Consider the following 16,109-nt stretch of genomic DNA (forward strand, 5'->3'; position numbering starts at 1 on the left):
TTTCCTTGCTCTTGTTAAGGCACTCCTCTGGCTGGCTTTATCTTGTCACCGTGGCCTGGGGACCCGGGGAAGGGAGGGAGAAGAGCGAGGCTATAATAAGCATCTTCTTGATGAGCGAGTGAGGCCTAGGGCTAGAAATGGGGACAGAGGTGTGGGGTATCAGAATGGGCTCTTGAGTCATAGTTGGAGAATTAAGCCCCCAGCGCATGACGAATGAATGAATGGCAACAGTAGAGTGTATTTCCAGTGCCCCTTTCTTTTGAGGTCCTTGCTTGCCATCCCCCAACACATTGTTGGGGCCAGTGGGTAGAGAGGCCGCTTTTATTCAGTTCTTGCACAGCCTCGCCTTTATCCGACCAAAGGAAGTTAGCTGTGTGTAGCAGCCCCAGCTAGCGCCCAGTGGAACCAAGGGGGAGTGTCATATTACTATTCGTTAGTTTCCATTTCTTAGGTGGGTCATTCCTTCCTCCCTTGACAACTGAAAATATTTGTCATGCTCGCTCTGTCTCTAAAAGCAGTTACTGTGCATGCGCTAGGGTTCAAATCATATACCTTCCTCTGAAGCGATTTTTGTTGGGAAATAATTTACATTGAAACAACTTGCCTTTTGAAGAGACTGTGTTACTTCTAAAGCAGAAGTAAGATACTTTTAAGACTTACTTTCTTTGGTTAGGAAACTTGTTTTCCTGGGTTAAACCCTGTGTCAGTTAAAACAAAGTGACTAATCATTTAAGGTTTGGGTCTAGGGTTTGGGAAACTGTAACAATCTCATCATTATTGATGTTCAATAGATGTTCAGAAAACTGCATCTATATTTGGATATATGCCATTTCTATTAAATAGCGGCCTCTTTTTCTCCACTCCAGTGACCTAAATAGTTCCTACAAATAGAGTACTTGTCACTACAGGAAATATGCTCAATCCAGACCTACAGATACACTATGAATGAAATGAGCAAAGCAAATATACTCTATGGAAATATCGTTCTAGATAATAAAGTGAATGTAAAGGAAGACTGAGGGAAATAATTTTTAAGCTGATTTATGTGGTGCTTATTAATAAAGTGAAAATAGTATTCAGTATATCACCCCAGACACTCAAACCATAGAATTGTTATAGTCACTGGTACCCTGAAAGATGACAAACAATACCTTTAAGGTCTCAGTAATAGAACCAGTTTTTAAGTATATGGGAAAATGAAGTATTGTGACTGACAAGAGTGGGAGGTGGGCCTTTTGAAATATACAGGTAAAAGATAAGGAGCTAGCATTGTAATTATAATAATTGCAGACATTAGCAGTGACATATGCACAGCACCCTGGGCAGCTCCTCCTGTCTGTCTCTGCCATGAGGCTTTATTGTGCTGTGTGTGTGATCAGGGAGCCCTGTTGGTGCTGTACCCACCTGGATGTGATGTGGCCATCTCTCTGCTCTCATAGCCTCACTCTTCTTTTTCATCATTTGAAGGGAGCTTTGTGGAATAGCTAAGCATAGTTTTAAGAAGGATTTTGAGATTTGACTCCTGGCAACATCATCCAAATGGACCACTTCTCAGGCACTGGAGCCATGTGCAACCTCAGGGTGAAGGAGGAGTCACCTTACCAAGAAGTCACTTGCTTTTGAGACCTCCCTTTACCTAAGTGACTTTGTCCTTAGGCAGTGGGCATAAACTGGACCTGTGAGGTTAGAAGGAAATCAAGGTGGACAGGAAGCTTGGTGAGGCACCAGAGACCTGAGTTTGGTTTCATAGTGGAGCTAGGAGGAAGAGATTTAACTCCTGGGAGGAAATCCCCAAATGAAAGGGCAGCTCCTCTCTAGAGCCTTCCCTGGCACTGGGAAGCAGAGGGGTTGGCCCAGGGTGCTGGCCATCCTGGATCCTGCTTGCATCCATGTCTGTCTTTTCTCTGAAACTGGTCAGTGGCTGGATTGTTTGCTACTAGCCATTGAACACTAGAAGTTCATACTTGGCTGTGTTCATACTTATCCACATAGTAAAAGATTCTCATCCACTTGGCTTCCTGTATATCCCAAGAGGTCACTGGTAACACACAGCCTGCACTGATAGGAAGGAAACTTCTCTCATTCTAAAGCCATTCAGCAAGGCTTTTGGTGTGCATTGCATACCTTTACTAAAACTGTACTCTTCCTTCCTTTTGTCCTATGACTGGGAAGAAGTAAGAGCTCCTCTAAAACGTGGTGAGCCAGAACTTCATCTGGAGTGAGGAAATTAAATGTGTGCCTTGTTCTAATAAAAACGTCTTCTAGATGGGGTGGATGAAGAGCCTGAGTGCCAAAAACTACACTTATTTTTGGATGTGTATGGAGGGAGAGTTGGTAGACCCTCCTAACATGGGTCACAAAAGTGGCCCAGAAGGAGACTTCAGATGTAATGGAGCTATTTGTCAAAGTCTCCTTGGATAGAAACAGAGCAGCTGATAAACCTATTGTCCTACTGACAATTTTATTTCTCAGAAGACAGAGAATGCTATGAGAGAAACCATGGGTGCTCACTCTGCCTCTAAACAGCAAGAAAGAGTTGGCCAAAAAAGGAGAAGAGACTGGCATGGGGGAAAGTGGCCATGTTGGTCTTAGACTACATAACAGCCAAGGAAGGGTGGATATTGGGCTCAGTCAGACTTGCATCCAAAATCTGAGGAAAACAGATTTCACAGGTTCCCCTAGAAAATTCCTGGGCCCAGCTGCTGTGAAGGAAGACATTTCCACTGAGAAGATGTGAGGCTCACTGGAAATCAAGCCATGGTTGCATATTTTGGTTTCAAAGAGCTCCATTTTCTCTCTTCCTCCTATATCCTGTCCCTCCCAGAAAAATTTATTCTAATGAGGAAAAAAGAGGGAAGTCACTCAAGAAACTATATATGCTTTAAAAGGGTAGAGCCCAAAGCAATTAGACAAGAGAAAGAAATAGAAGGAATGTAGATTGGAAAGAAGTAAAACCATCTCTTTCCACAAAGGATATGATCATATGTATAAAAAATCTTAAGGATTAAGGAAATCCTAAAAAAAAAAAAAACTTGTAAAATAAGGAAATTCAGCAAAGTGTTAGGATATAAGATCAATATACAGCATCAGTTATATTTCTATGAACTAGCAATAAACAATCTGAAATTAAGAAAATAATTCCATTTATAATATCTAAAAGAATAAAATATTTAGAAATAAATTTAACAAAAGTAGTGTAAAACTTATGCACTGGAAACTACAAAACTTTGTTGAAAAAAAATTAAAGAAAACCTAAAACAACAACAACAAAACACAGGAAAGACATCCATGTGCATGGATTGGAAGACTTAATATTTTTAGAAGCGCAGTACTGCTCAAAGTGATCTATGACTCCATGCATTCCCTACCAAAATCCCAACTGCCTTCTTTACAGAAACTGACAAGCTGATTCTAAGATTCATTTGGAAATGTGAGAGATCCAGAATAGACAAGACAGTCTTGAAAGAGAACAAAATTGGAGTTCTCATACTTTCTCGTTTAAAAGCTTGCTACAAAGCTACATCTCATTTAAAAGCTTGCTACAAAGCTACAATAAACAAGACAGTATGATAATAGCATATGGATAGACATAGAATGACCGAATAGAATCAAAAGTCCAGAAATAAACCCGTATGTCTGGTAAATTTGTTTTTCCAAGGGTTCCAAGACAATTCAGTGGGAGAAAGAACATTCTTTTCAACAAATGATTGATGGTAGACAATAGGATTTCCACTTTGCAAAAGGCATAGAGAGTGATGGCTAATGGGAACAGGGTTTCTTCTTGGGGTGATGAAAATGTTCTGAAATTAGATAGTGGTACTAGGTGCACAACTTTGTGAAGATACTAAAAGCCACAGAATTGTACCCTTTGAAAGGGTAAGCTTTATGGTAGTATATAAATTATATCTCCATTAAAAGTAGCAAACAATTCAGTCTTCCAACAGTTCAGCATCCTGTGATTTCTTTAATTTCCATAGTTCTGCAGTTAGTTCCAGTCAGGTAATTTCTGCATCTGTATACAATAATTTAAAATAAAAATGGTTGCCAGAAAGAAGGCAAGCCAAAAAAAGTGGGAATAAGCTAAAAGAACACCTGAACTGGGACGCCTGGGTAGCTCTGTTGGTTAAGTGTCGACCCTTGGTTTTGGCTCAGGTCATAATCTCGCGGTTTGTGGCCCAAGCTGGGCTCTGTGCTGACAGCATGGAACCTGCTTTGGATTCTCTCTCCCTCCCTGCTCCTCCCCCCACTCCTCTCGCCAAGATAAAGAAATAAACTTAAAAAAAAACAAAAGAACACATGAAGGAAAGGAACTGAGGAGTAGATATGAAGGAATTGAGAGTACAAATAGCTATCACACAATCCCACAATATGTTTTTTCCCCTGTATATTCTTGTCAGTGTATAAACATGTTCATTCTTCTTAACACTCAAGTTAGTAAAATCAAATTATAATATTTTCCTATAAAATGTTTGATAAAGTAATTGTGTTTTAAAACTTTAAATATCACTTAAATATAGTGTTCCTAGAGGGGAAAGAGGGCATGAGTTGCATATGCAAGTGTGGAAACAAAGTTTATGGACAGTTTGAAGCATTAAGAAGCTGGTGGCCGGGAAGGCAAAAATGCCTTGGGCAATAAAAGGCTTTTTTTGGTAGGATTAGAACAAGAAAAAGAATCAGGAAGTGATAGACCCACTTCTTGGGACTCTTGCTATAACTTTCACAGAAAGCAGAACTCGTCAGCTGTTAGTCTTTTTTCTCCTTTTCTCTCACAAATGATCCAGAGACGGGAAAGGGAGCCCTGTGGTGTTTGAGGGGATTCAAGCCCAGAGGACGAGGAACCCTCCAGGGGCTGCACAGGCACGGCCCAGTAAATACCCAGGTCGGGGAACAGATGGCAGGGCCATTTAGGAAGAACATGTAGTTGTGCTCAAAGAACTGTATTTGGTACTTTTTAAGAAGTTATGAAGAATATGAGGAGTATCAGAAAACTTGAAGCAGACAAATGGCCCCATTTTCAGAAAAACGGGAGCATAGATTCTATTAAAGAACAAAGCTCTACTTCATCCCTTTGATAAGCTCTACACTCAGTTATTAAAGCAAAGAGAAGTGAAGGCACTCCCTAGGAGTCAGCCTAGTTTTATCAAGAAAATCCTGTTAAGGAAACACCGTGAGCCCAGTTTAGTGGTTTTACTGTCAGCTAGGCACTGGGGCCCCTGGAAGCGATAGTCTGCTCTGCCAAACACCATGCCCTTTGTGGATCTTTCTGAAATGCCGACATATTTGATTTTTACAGAAGAATGGACTATCTATAATATATAAGATCATACGTGTATATCCTAGTGTCCATTTATTCAAATAATATTGGTTTCCAGGAAGAGCCTGGCTATCCCAGAACTTAGTTTCATGGGGAATATGGATAAGAATCCACAAGCTATTAGGGCTCTGAGTGACAAGAGCTATGACACTAGAAGTGCAGGCTGGGATGGGGGCATAGGAAGGACCCTTCATTCAGGCTTGGAGGTTGGAAAAGGCCTCCCTGATGACACAGCCTAAAAGCTGAGCCCTGAGGAATGAGCCAGAATTAGCTGCCCAAACAAGACCAGGAAATGAGGGCAAGAAGTGTCAACGATGAGGCCCAGGTTTCTTGGATAATTGGGTGGGCAGTGGAGCTATTCACTGAGATGTGGACACAGGGAGAGGATGAGTGGGGGCATAATTTGAGTTTACATTTAAACCCATGTTGAAGTGGACACCCAGGTATAGAGTCCACGAGGGGTTGGACATATGGATCTGGGAGTAAAAGGAAGAGTTACTGTGGAGACATGGGGAAAAGGCACCAGAGAGGTAGAGTCACTGCCAGGGAAAGATGGGAATTTGGAGCCACTGTTGGGCTCTTTTGCTTGTGATTAACAGAAGCTCAACTGAAAAAGGCTTAAGTAAAAAGGTATGTTGTCTCATGAAACCGATGAGACCAGGGTGTGCTGGTTTCAGGCCTGGCCTAGGACTCGGAGTGGCGCCATCTGGTCTCTGTCTCTCAGCTCTGCTGCCTTCTTCATGTTGGCTTCCTTCTCATGGCAGTTTGGGGTGAGCATTTGGCCATCTCCAAATCCAGACTCACGTTCTGCCAGCTCAGCAACCCCAAGGGGGAAAAAGGAACCTTTTTCCCAATGGTTTCTGCAACAGTCTTAGGTTTGAGTCTCATTGATTAGCCCTGGTATCCATCCATGAACCAATTCCTCAAGCCAGGGGAATGAAATACCCATGCCTGCAGTGGGGTGGTCAGCCCCCAAACCATGTGGACTAAGAGGGGGGGAAAGGTGGCTCCTCAGGGTGCTGCGACAAAAAAGAAAAGCATTTGCTAAACAGATGAGATGTCAGGCAGCCCTCACAAACGCCACAGAAAGAGGAGGCATGGTCAACAGGGTCAGATGCTTCTGGGAAAAGGGTTGAAATGGATCTAGTGGATTAGCCATCAGGAGCCAGGGTGACCTTGGCAAGAGCCATGCCAGTAAGTGGTGGTGATGGAAGCCAGGTGGCGGTGGGTTGAGGAATGAGTGGGAGGCAAAGTGTCAAATATAGAAAACTCTCAGCAACTGGGTACTGGAGGGGAGGAGCTGTGCCCTGGTCTGGGGCATTCCAGTGAAAGCCTATTATAAGTAGATGGAAGGGGCCTATAGAAAGGGAGTAGCTGGTATTTCAGAAACCTAAGAAGAGGCAGGGCTCGGAGCAGGGGAGTGGGGGTGCCAGGACAGGGTGAATGTGGTATCAGTGGCAGTAATCACATCTGGGAGACACTGCAGGTTAACCTCTTGTTCACTTGTTACATCATCTACCTGACAAATGGCAGCCATGCCACAGGATTAGGAGAAATGTAAGGGGAAATGTATTTTGTTTTTGTTTTTGTTTTTTAATTATGAAATTCTCTTCCTTAACTCACGTTTAGAAGCTTACTTCTAGAAGACATTCAGTATTTTTCAAAACCTTGGAAAATTATGAACTAGAATGCTACAGTTCCTGGATCTGGTTGCTGGACAGAATCACTGGGAGACCAAAAACAGATTCTAGGGTCTTAATCCAGACCCCCTGAATTGGAATCTCTGTGGGAGAGGGTCAAAAACCTATTTTTGTTTTGGTTTGCTTTTGGTTTTTATAAACCACCTCTCAGAGTAATTCTTAGGTAGTTTCCTGCAGGAAATATTTGGGAACCACTGAAAGACAAAGGTTCAACTAATGGAATCATGATAGTTGAACCATTTAAGCTTGAGAAGTAGATCAGTCTCAAACCAGAAGAGAGTCTCACTTTGATGGCCCTTCTATGGCAAGTGGTCCAAGCTCCATCTGTTCACATTTTTAACAAATGACCTAGGTGAAGACATGGAAGTCATGCTTACAAAACTGGTAATTATGCAAAAAATGCAATTTAATAAACAGCCCTTTTTGCTTAATATGATATGAAACTTTTTCTTAAGTAATCTTCAGAAATAGCTTTCATGACTGCACCCTAGTCTATCATACAGCTTGGAACACTGTTTCTAATTTTATGCTATTATCTATAATATTGCGGTGGACATTCTTGGCTTATAAATCTTTGTGTATCTCATTTTTTTTTTCCTGTTAGAAAAAAGCCTATTCTGCTGAGTATGAATTACTACATCAAAAGGTATAAATATTTTTCAGGTTTATATATATTCCTGATTTTATACATACATATATATATATACACATACATACATATATATACACATACATACACACATGCATATATATAACATATAAATTAATACATATTTTACACTAAAACCTTGGTTTGCGAGCGTAACTCATTCCAGAAACATGCTCATAATCCAAAGCACTTATATATCAAAGCGAATTTCAAGAACCATTGGTTCAGTTGTGATCATGTGATATTCGGCATCACATACTACTTGTGTTGCAAGACATCGCTCGTTTATCAAGTTAAAATTATTAGAAATCTTTGCTCATCTTGCAGAACACTCGCAGAACAAGTTACTTGCCATCCAAGGTTGCACATGAAATAGAACATTACATGTTTTATTCTGACTATGTCTATATACATATGTTCCTTTTTCAGAAAAGTTATTCCAAATTAGACTCCCACCACAGAGTCTAATATGAAGATTATTATTTCACCAAACTGTCAGTAAAACTAGGCATTATTATTAAAAACAAATAAACGTGATAGGAAAAAATTTTTCTTAATTTGCCTTTTTTTTTTTTTTTACTGTGAAGTTGAATTTCTAAAATGTGTAGTCATCATCTCTATTTCTTTGAGAGTTGTTTGTGAACTTTGTCCAATTTTCATTTGGAGTGCTAGATTTTGTCTTTTTTTAATTTTTTTAAATGTTTATTTATTTTGGAGAGAGAGAGAGAAGGGGCAGAGAGAGAGGGAGGTGCAGAATCCGAAGCAGGCTCCAAGCTCTGAGCTGTCCACACAGAGCCTGACACTGGGTTCGAACTCACAAACCGCAAGATCATGACCTGAGCCAAAGTTGGACACCCAACCAACTGAGCCACCCAGGCACCCCAACTACATTTTATCTTGTAGATATTTAAATGTTTTGCTCAATAACGGTTCTTAGTCTTTTGTCATAATTATGTTTTTCCAGTTTGAGCTTTGCCTTTTTAATTTTTTATGATCATTTTTGACACGGAGATATATTTAATACTTGTGGTCAACTCAAACACTTTCTTCCTCTTTGATGATGTCTTTGATGTCCCTGGAAAATCCTTAAATATTACAGAATCCTTAAATTTAAAAAAATCTTTCCAATAGTTAACTCTTTAATCCACTTGGAAACACAATGAATTATATTGGGATCTCTTGGAACCTTTCACTCCTGTTGTGTTGTTCTGTTGGTAGATTCTTATGCCCAGACCATACTGTCTTAAGGATTGTCATTTTAAAACATTCTTTAATTAAATGGTAACACAGACCCTTCTGATCTCATTTCTCTCTATTTTCTAAATACTGTCAATCATCATTTCCTGTTATTCTTTCAGAAGAACTTTAAAACTACTTTATTAGATTCTTCCCAGAAAATCCCTTGGGGATCCATTTGTATTGGAATGGATCGTTTATCCTGGTATTTGCTCTTCCCAAGCAGGAACTCAGCATGGCTCTTACTCAGTCCTTTTATACCTCTCAGAAAGGTGTTTGACTTACTCATATAGGTTCTGTATACTCTTATTAATGCCGTTCTTAGGTGTTTTATATTCCTTCACTCTTAATGAATCAGATTTTTTTCCTTTATATTTTCTAGATGGGTACTGCAAGTATGCAAGATAGCTACTGATTTTTACACATTTTTGTTTCGTATCTGTTCATTTGATTGAAGTTATTCTGACATTTTCAGTAGATTCTCTTGGGTTTTCTAGATAGACAGCTGTATCGATTATATTCATGATTACTTTTTTTCCTCTTCTGTTTCATCTTTTATTGTACTAGGAAGCCACATCCATATCAAGCTTCTAATTGTGATGATAGTGCTTTTGTTATTTCACCCTAAGATGTGATGTTAGTTATTGGTTTAATATTTTATAAATTAATCACATTAAGAAATTATCTTTCTATTACTAATTTGAAAAGAATTTCATTTGAAAAGAAAAAGCTAGAACAGATGTTGAGCTTTTTCCTTTTACTTTTAACCCTGTGTTCTATGAAAGGCAATTATGGGAGATTATTAATAGGTGTTCAAAAAGGGTTCTATGGTTAAGTAACTTTGGGAAGTGCTGTGTTCTATAGCCTCCTCATGTAGTTTTCCAGTGCTCCCAGGTCAACCTAAACAAAGTCTGTCATCACATTCATAAATTACAACACCGAACATAGAAGACACTTAATAGATCTTCATGTGTGAGCAAATGAATAACTGGAAAAATTAACAGGACTATAAAAAATGGAGAAGCATGTTGCCTTTTATTCCAGTGAACCTCCACTCCCTTTCATCTCCTTCCCTTTCTTTCCTCCTCTTTCTCCTGCCCTCCTTCCAGAATAGCATGGAAGGCAGACCTGAGTCGCTCCGGGTACAGGCACATGTTAGACAGCAGTGTGCCTTAAGCACATCTCAGCCCTGCGTGGTTTAAATAGCATTCATAGCTGGAAAAATAGAACTGTGAAACAGCTTTATCCAGCAAATTCCAGTTTCTTGATCCCACAGGCTAATGTAGATTCCTTCGTAGGCACAGCAGTTTCAAAGATGATGTCATCTGAACAAGCAGCCCTGGCCGTAAGATGTCCATGATTTAACTAAGGGAGAAACAAAAATGAAAATAAAAGTTAGGTTTTACACTTAAGGAAGACATAGAGTTTTAAAATGGAAATGAGGCTTGGCCTGGCTTAGTTTTTCAGTAACTCAAAAAGATTAAAATTTTGAACGACGTGAGATGTTTGTGATATTTATCTCAGCATGATTTATAATAGCAAGAAATGGGAAGCTATATCAATGCCCAAGAGTAAGGATACAGGAAATTCATCTGAGAATAGTATGCAGCCATTAAAAAATTGTTTTCAAGTAATTTCTTTTTTTTTTTTAATTTTTTAACGTTTATTTATTATTGAGAGACACAGAGAAACAGAACATGAGCATGGGAGGGGCCGAAAGACAGGGAGACACAGACTCTGAAGCAGGCTCCAGGCTCTGAGCTGTCAGCACAGAGCTCGACGCAGGGCTCAAACCCACAAACCACGAGGTCATGACCTGAGGCGAAGTCGGACGCTTAGCCAACTGAGCCACCCAGGTGCCCCTGTTTTCAAGTAATTTCTGATGGCATAAGGCAAAACTAATGGTGAAAAATCTAGATGCAAAAGTATTTAAACATTTTGATCCCAATTTTATAAATAAAAAATTACATTCACAGAAAAATGACTGGATGGAAATATATCAAAATGTTAGAAGTAGTCATCATCTTGTGCTAATGCGGTCTCATGCAAGCTGCTTACCTTGTCCTAAGCAGGGCTAAAACACCTGCTCCAACCACAGTGAGGCTGAAGAGATAAAACACGTGTGAAATGCCTTATAAGCAAACTGTACAGTGTGGTTTCATAATAATCTGTTGTTTGGTAGCGTCCAGAAGTGGTGGTGGTGGTGGTGGTAACTTACTAGGAAACCATTATATATTCTTGACCATTTTATAAGACTTTTGCGATAACACGTTTGATTCTTCTCTCTCTTCCATTTCTTGGTATTGAGCATGAAGATAAACAAAGGAAACTGCTTTAGAAACATCATTTCTAGATTCAACACAAATCAAACTTGAAGGACTAACCCTTTCTTTTCGGTTACTCTCCTAGTGAAATGGTGGACGGAGTAATATCAATAAAGAACACATTACGTAAAGCTTTCCAACACTTACTCTAAACTGAAATGTATTTAAACTCACAGCCTTGGATTTTAAAATAAGAAAATACAACTGCTTCTCCACTGAACTGAAAAGCTGTGCTTTATATATTTCTTTCACATCTATTTGGCTGAAAGCCTTAGTAACTAATACTCAAAAGAAAGAAAAAAATGACTGTTGCAGTTAGTTGAATGCTCTTTTTAAAAATGTCCCAGTCGAAGGCACCTGGGTGACTCAGTCAGTTGGACATCCAACTTTGGCTCAGGTCATGATCTCACACTTCCTGGGTTTGAAGCCTTTGCACTGACAGCACAGAGCCTGCTTCGGATTCTCTGTCTCCCTCTGCCCCTCCTCTGCTCGCAGTTTCTCTCTCTCTCAAAAATAAACAAAAATTAAAAAAAAAAAAAAGTCCCAGTCTTTATCAATGAACTGAACTCTTAAACTATCTACAGATGCCAATGTATGCACAAACATTCCTAAAAATCTCATCATGACACAAGCCATTTCTCTAGATTTTGGTTTGAAAATTTAAAAATAATGCTCGTTAAACACCCCAAATAGATGTGGCATATTACTTTTTAGAATGCTTACTTGGTTCCTGAATACTTACTAAAAAGTCTTAGACTTGTATATCTGCTATGATTCACAGAGCTCATTCCTGTAACCTGTTGCAGGCTCACTCAGCCTCTCAAGCTCTGATTTAGCACAGGTAGTGCTTTTGCAGGACTAGTAAGAAATCTAGGTTCTACAAAGCCACTTAACCTACGCAAGCCTTAATTTTTTCCTTGTAAAATGGAGATAAAAGTAGAACCTACCCCATAAAGTGCTTAGTATAAAATAGTCTTTTCAGATAAAGACTTCACATAACAAGTCCTTGAAAGTTAGGTATACAGTAGCCTCCCCCAACGCTTTATCCACTCTTTCACTTTCTGTGGTTTCACTTAACCGCAGTCCAGAAACAGATGATCCTCCTTTTGATGTATGGTACTAATGCTGTGTCACAATGCTTGCGTTCGGTCACCTCACCTCCTCTCGGCATTTTATCGTCTCATGTCATCACAAGAAGGGTGAGAATAGTACAGTAAGATATTTTGAGGGAAAGAGAAAGACCACATTCACATAATTTTATTACAGTTTAATGTTATAACTGATCTCTTTTATTATTTGGTATTTTTGTTAATCTCTTACTGTTCCTAATTTATAAATTAAACTTTATCATAGGTGCGTGTAACAGGAAAACACATTGTGCATATAGGGTTCAGACATGCACTGAAGGGCTTGGAATGTATTGCCTCTGTAAGGGGAGACTACTGTCTTACTAAAATAATTAATGCCTTTTCTATTATCTTAAGGATAAGTCAGAACCTAGACAGAATGCCTGGATGAATACCCAGGGGAGACAAAATTGGCAGCTAGAGGGGCGCCTGAGTGGCTCAGTCAGTTAAATGGCTGACTTCGGCTCAGGTCATGATCTCACGTTCCATGAGTTCGAGCCCTGCGTCGGGCTCTGTGCTGACAGCTCAGAGCCTGGAGCCTGTTTCAGATTCTGTGTCTTCCTCTCTCTGACCCTCCCCCGTTCATGCTCTGTCTCTCTCTGTCTCAAAAATAAATAAACATTAAAAAATTTTTTAAAAAATTGGCAGCTAGAGTTTTGGAAGTCTATCATTGAAAAATGCACCTTGTTTGTTTTTCAGTTGTTCTTAAAAAAAGATTTAAAGGTTTTATTTTTTTTAATTTTTTTAAACGTTTATTTCTTATTAAGAGACAGAGAGAGACAGAGCATGAGCATGGGAGGGGCAGAGAGGGGAGGAGACACAGAATCCAAAGCAGTCTCCAGGCTCTGAGCTGTCAGCACAGAGCCCGACGCGGGGCTCGAACTTGCAAACCGTGAGATCACGACATGAGCTGAAGTTGGGCACTTAACCGACTGAGCCACCCAGGTGCCCCAAAAGGTTTTATTTTTTTAAAGTAATCTCTATACCAAACATTGGCCTTAACTCACAACCCCAAGATCAAGAGTTGTGCGCTCTACTGACTGAGCCAGCCAGGCACCCCATTTTTAAGCCCGTCTTTGAGAAGAGTACTTTGAGGGACTTTCATTGTCCTGAAGATTTATTTTCCCCTTGTCACAAGTGACATTTTTTTTTCCTATGACATTAAAAATCTTTTTTTTTTTTTCTAATGTAAGCAACAGAAGGAAAAAGACTCTGTCCACATATACTCTTGCATGAGATCAGCTCCTTGAACCTAGGCTGGGCCAGTGTGCCCAGGAGCCACTGGGACGAGGCCACGCCATGGTCTTCCACAAACAGGGACGAGGAGATGGCAGATCTCCCATCCTCCCCACCAACCCCTCCCACCAGCTACTTGGAATCCCAGTTGTCTGTCTTTTTCCACGTTGACGGCTTGGCTCGAGACTCCTGGAGTAATCACCACTGGAAGTGGCAGCCCTTTCTGAGAACACAGGAAAAGGAGAACAAGGTGGAGCCTGGGACAAAAAATCCATCTAATAATGCACAGGATGCCTGTGCAGTGGGCTTGTTGGCTCTGAACTATGGTGATGCTCTTCTAGAGTCTTCCTGTGGCCTCTTGTTCCTTTGAATTCTTGTTTTTGCAGATAACACCACCAAGTCCCCGGAGCTTATAGCTCTGAGAAAGCCTCTGATATGTCAAAGTTTAACACAGCTGGTCAGCCTTGTGCCTGTGGGTGACCTGTTTTTGTACATCGTACCTCGGGATCCACTCAGACTCTTCAAGGTTGCTGGTTTTGTACCTCATCGCTTTCTTCTCACATTGTTCATGTCGGATATTCTGTGCCCTGGTTGTTCTTAGTTCCCTCGCTGCATAGGATTGTGCCTGCCTGCCCGGCAGTGTGACATAAGTGTATCTGAGTGTCACCACCCTCCAATGTAAAATTCCTGTGGGAAGTCAGCTTAGAGTGTCATATATTAAGTCATGTATCTGACAGGTCCTACATAGGGTTGTATGGGGGCTGTGTGGAAGCCCAGAGCAATGGGGCTGAGCCTGGTGTAAAAGCAAAAGAGCCTCAGGCCAGGCGGGAGGAGCCCCAGGTTCCAAGCTCTGCACAGAGCGAGTCTGACCAGCAAGTCATTGCCTGCTCTAATCCACAGGTTCTTCATCTATAAAGACCCAGGGTTGAGCCAAATGATTCCTAAGAGAGTTTGGGGCTCCAGAGTTCTGAGTATGTGGATCGTGCGCCCTGAAGAAAATGTCAGCCTATCAGGAAAGAGGAGATAGGCCCACAAACAACACCAATCCCAGGTGCTCCCAAGAGAAGGAAAGTTGGGGAGTGGCCAGAAAAAAAAAACGGTCCTGGAGAGCTCAGGGAGGGAGGACTGCCCACAGGAGGAGATGTTTTGCAAAGTGACTTGACAGAGTAAGTAGGATAGAGAGTAGAGACCCTGAGACATGATTCCCTGCCAAACAGAGGGAATGAAATAAGGGAAGTGAGGGGCAGAAATTTCCCTGGAAGAGACTAATCAAGGAAGGAAGAGAGCCTGTAGTAGTTGAGGAGCAAGGACCCAGAGGGCAAGGCAGAAGGGGGTGGCTTGTGGAGGGAATGGAAGTCATCCAGGAAGGACTGGGTTGTTGGTGAAGGCTGTCGGGTTAAAGTGGTGCTTTAGAAAAGGAATCTGATCTTGCAGGACAGATGGGGGAGAGGGAGGCTGGGAGGCAGCTGGGCAGAACTAAGTGGCCAGAGTCCACACGAGGTGTGATGAGGAGGCAGAAAAGTGAGGGACGGAGGCCAGAGCCAGATGGCCACCTGGATGAGGGCGAGGAGAAAGTTGGTCGGTCCCCAGACACTGGTTCTGCACTACTGTGTGCCAGACACCATGTTAAATGCTAGGATATGGTGGTGACCCAGATGAACGAGGGTCCGTCTCTCAAAGTGCTCCTAACATCCTGGGACAGTGACATGCCAACAAGAACATGACAGAATGTCAGCTACTGATAAGTGCTCTGAGTAGGTAATGGGGAGGTGGGCAGGGGGACCAGACTGGAGAGGCTACTCTGTCAGGGTAGGGAAGTGCCATGTGACATGCAGATGTCTGCGGGAGGGCCCTCCAAGCCATCCTGAGGTGGGAATAGCATTGGCCTATTGAAAAGGTGGTATAAAGGCCAGTGGAATCAGACACTCAAACATTCATTACCTCATCCGTGTACCAGAAATTGTTCCAAGCAACTGTGAAGCATTAGTGAACAACAGAGACTAAAAGCCCTGCTTTCCCGCAGCATAACTCTACCAGGTGGACGTAGGGAATATGAAGTCTTAAATACAATAAGTGAACTTTATATTAAGGGAGAGCCATGGAAAGAGAACACAATTTTTTTTTTCTAAGTTTTTTGCTATTACAGATAATGCTGCAGTGGATATCTTCACACAAAAATCTTTTTCGTGTATCTAGGATTTTTCCTAAGGATAGATTTCAAAAAGTAGAACTATCCCCATTTTAAAGGCTTTTAACACAAAGTATCAAATTTCTTTTCAGTGAGGTTAGACCACCTGATTATATACAAAGGTGTTTATTTTACTACATATAAAGGTGTTTATTTTACTACACTATTTCACTAGTGTTGAGTATTATGAGCTCTTTCAGTGTTAATACATTATGTCTTTAATTGGCATTGCTTTCATAATGAAATTAAACACTGAATTTTGGCTGTTGATTATCTGTGGGAGAAAGTATCACTAAGCGAATTAACACTGTAAGCAAGCTATACAATACCTCTTC

General features: G+C 40.9%; 1 protein-coding gene across 1 annotated transcript in view; it reads left to right on the top strand.

Annotated features, from left to right (window-relative positions):
- The window catches only part of EHD4 (EH domain containing 4), an 87,274-nt gene that overhangs the window by 618 nt on the left and 70,547 nt on the right, over positions 1–16,109 (top strand). The window lies entirely within an intron of this gene.

This window comes from Neofelis nebulosa, chromosome 7 (genome assembly GCF_028018385.1).
Source record: "Neofelis nebulosa isolate mNeoNeb1 chromosome 7, mNeoNeb1.pri, whole genome shotgun sequence".
Classification (NCBI taxonomy): Eukaryota; Metazoa; Chordata; class Mammalia; order Carnivora; family Felidae; genus Neofelis; species Neofelis nebulosa.